This window comes from Myodes glareolus, chromosome X (assembly GCF_982192425.1).
Source record: "Myodes glareolus chromosome X, mMyoGla1.1, whole genome shotgun sequence".
Taxonomy (NCBI): domain Eukaryota; kingdom Metazoa; phylum Chordata; class Mammalia; order Rodentia; family Cricetidae; genus Myodes; species Myodes glareolus.
Window position 1 is genome coordinate 138,214,524 of NC_142053.1, and position 3,752 is coordinate 138,218,275.

A 3,752-nucleotide genomic window follows, 5' to 3' on the forward strand; every position below is an offset into this window, starting at 1 on the left:
CTGTGTCACCAGACCCCCCTAGACTTAAAAAAAAATCTTTGTAAATTAAATCGACCTGGTGCAGCTTATATCACTACCAGCTGAAGGTGTGACGGGCTGGTTGCTAAGGAGGCCTTTGTAGTGTGGCTATCCACTCTGCAGTGACCACCAGCTAGGCAGACAGTAGTTCAAACACAGTAAGGCTGCCAGCGGAGTGGGAGGGACCACATTACCATGAGCTTCGGGTCTGGTGGGCTTTGAGGCCCATGAGAACAGAGCAACACCCTTCATTTGTTGGGTTTCCACTACACCAAAGCACAGTCAACTTTAGAACAGTAATGGACTGAAATTGGACCACATGGGACCACCCCTCTACAGCAGAGAGACGTAATTTGACCTGATGCACCACTTGGAGGGTCAGAGCGAATCAAGCTCCAGGCTGCCACCACCACCTCCGCAGCTGTGAGTTGACAGCCCCCATCACCTTGGGCCTCCACCCGTCACCACCATGGCAGAGGCTGAGTCTGCCTCCACGCCTTACACCGAAGGTGATTTCTACTGTTCGATCTGTCAAGAAGTTTTCAAAGCACCAGTTCGGGTTGGGGCCTGTCAGCATGTTTTCTGCTGAAAATGTTTCCTAACTGCAATGAAAAAGAGAGGGATCCGTTGCCCCTGTGCCGTGGAAATGTGACTGGACGAGAAAGATCATGTGCAGTGAGGGCCCTAGACCTGGAGACAGTTATGAGAAGTTTTCCTGGTAGTTGCTGATACTGTTCCCAACATATTGAACTCTGTCACATGAGACAACATTACAAAACTTGTAAAATAGTATCAAGATGAGTTTGGAGTTTCTTCAAGTCTTTCAAGCTTCCAACTGTCTCATGCCTCCGTGGGCAACAGCAACAGTGAGGCAACCACTTCTGAAAATGCCGAGGCTTATCTAGAAGACAGTGCAATCCCATCTGATCAGCCACTTTTTCATTCTCCTCTGTGCGAAGCAAACATGACCAGACAGCATTTGCATTGTAACAGCAACCACGGAGCATATATTGTTCCAGCCATTTTCCCGAGTTGTCTCTCTCTTCTATTGGGTGACCCTACTCAACTTGTCAGAAATTTCATTAGTCATCTAAGTGAGAGACATCAATTTTATTATGGAGATTTCATGAATCTGTAACTGATGAGGAAACTCAGTACCAGATTGCAGTTGAGAAGTCTCTGCATGCCAACATCTAGAAACTCTCCTCAGCTCTGCAATCGCTCCTAAGGGACAATTTACATGAAGCCATCCTTTCAATAACTTGATGTGCTTAAAATAAAAGTAATCAGTCTGGCCTGTTTTAATATTTCTTTTATTGAAAATCAAAGGCGCGCTACTTTACAACTTAGTCCTTTGGACAAGAAGACCAGGGAGTGTGGGTGGAGGAAGGAAGACTATGGAGGTGTGGGGGAGTTGAAAGGAGGGTGGGGATCAGGAAGAAAGAGGAACAGAAGAGGGAATGGGAAGGGTGAGGGGAGGACCGGTAGAGGAGGATGGTGGGAGAGAAGAAGAATATAGGAGGAGGGGGAGGACAGAGAGGTGGGAGAGGAATGGAAAAGGGGAGGGGTATTGGGAAGAGAGATGGGAGGAGGGGGAAGGGTGAGGAGGTAAGAGGTGACTGAAAAGGGGGGAGAGTGAGCCAAGGAGGAGGGAGGGACTTGAGTGAGAGAGGGGAAGAGGAGGGATGAGAAAGAATATGGATGAGAGGAGGAGGGACAGGAAGGAGGAGGAAAGGTGGTGGGTGGGAAAGTGGCTAGGAGGAGGGATGAGAAAGAATAGGGATGAGAGGAGGAGGGGCAGGGAGGACAGAGGGTAGTGAGTGGGAAAGGGGAGGAGAAAGGATGAGAAAAATAGGGACAAGAAGAGCAGGGACAGGGAGGAGGGAGTATGGTGAGTGGGAAAGGGGAGGAGGAAGGATGAGAAAGAATAGGGATGAGAGGAGGAGGAAATAAATCTGTGCAACAGCGTACAATGAGTGATACTCACAGCTAGGATCTTATTTTCTTTTGCTGAGCTCTAAATCAGTACCCTGGTTTATGTGCATAGAGTTGACTGTTGGCAGGATGAAGTAAACATGGGGAAAGGGATTTGTCTACACATATTCAAGCATGCACATAGATACCAAGGAGTGGTTGCACCACTCTCCAATGTCCTTAGAATAGATGAAAGCCTAATCCGCATCTTGGGGTGTGTTCCTCGGTATGGTTGGAATTTCCTTGACCTGCTCACTCCTCTACTGCCTCTCTGCTTCCCATCTCCATATTCAGCTTCCCCCCTAGTTACAAAACAGCCACTGAAAATCATCATTCCTCGAAATCTTTCATTAAAGCTAAGACTCTCTTTTGCTTTAGTTTTTCCTCACTTTTCACGCAGAATGCCCTGAGACTCACTTAGTCTGTCCTTGGTATTGACATATGCCATCCCAGCTCACTTTCTTTTCAACAGCGAGTCTCCTGACTTTGTGCATTTAAAGATTATTCAGTTAGGTGCAACAACATGAGTTGCTATTCAGAATCCATAGGTCAATTTCTTCCTGCATTGGAGGAAAGACTTTTACAACGGTACAGGGCTTGGTGCTGCTTAAATCATGTCAGCGGTGACTCTCTGACTTTAGCCCACTTTTTCAGCTTATTTTCGCTTAAGACCCTCCTGCCTACGTTCCATATAAGAAGTGAGCTGGGCTTTCTTAGTTCCTATATGCTACTCCTCTTCTTTTCTATGCTTTGTACATTGCTCCCTCCCCACCAACCCACTTTCTCCCGTAGTGCCAGCATGAACCTGTGCTTCCAATTCAGCTTCAACAAGTGAGGAAAATCCTACCAGCTTTCAAGCTTCAGTTCACTTCTGGACCTTCAACACAGCCTATTACTCCAGCAATTTTTGTTTGTTTTTCTTTTTCAGTTTTTAGTCTCTTACTTTGTTATTGCCCATGTGGCTTGCGTAGTTAATTTCACTGAATATCTACAGATAGTCACTTGGGGGATCTATACAGTTGATAGAATAGAAATCACTTGTGAAGAGAGTCTCCTCCTTCTCCTCCTCCTTCTCCTTCTCCTCCTCCTCCTTCTCCTCCTCCTCCTCCTTATTCTCCTTTAGTTTTTCAAAACAGGGTTTTTCCATGTAAACAGCCCTGGTTCTCCCGGAGTCTAGTAGACCAGGCTGACCTCGAACTCAGAGACATCCACCTGCCTCCTGAGTGCTGGGATTCGAGGTGTGCGCTAACACTGCCCAGCTGAGTTTATACATTGTCATGTCATAGCATACAGCACATAGGATATTAGATGTGTGGCAACTTTGTTTATAACTGATTATAGGAATAAAACCTGAGATACAGAACATAAAGGTTTGAGCAAAAGTTTTATTGGAAGTAAGATCCTGAAAAACTACAATTCCTTTGTGTCCATGGTGGTTTCTATTTCTATTTCAAATATACTTGAGCAAAATGTATGTCCAGTAAAACTGATTAGTGAATAAAATTAAAAATAGAAGTCTCAAAACATACTCTTGCATTAATTTAAGCATATGCATGTTTTCAGAACTATTATTTAAAAATCTGCCTTGATTTCATTAATATAAAACAAAGCCTTCTGAGATAATCAGAACAAGACAAATGTTCCAATAGCTCCAATTTGGAAATGATGTGAATATTTTTAAATTCTTAATTTAGCTTATTTAACTATCTTTTATGTGAAGTTCTTTGACAATCAGGAAATTCAAACTGAAACAATAGCAA

The 3,752-nt window shown here is 44.5% G+C and overlaps 1 pseudogene; it reads left to right on the forward strand.

The window, feature by feature from the left end:
- Window positions 1-487: 487 nt before the first annotated feature.
- On the forward strand, window positions 488-1,215 carry LOC125418005 (E3 ubiquitin-protein ligase RNF138-like; annotated as a pseudogene).
- Window positions 1,216-3,752: the final 2,537 nt, after the last annotated feature.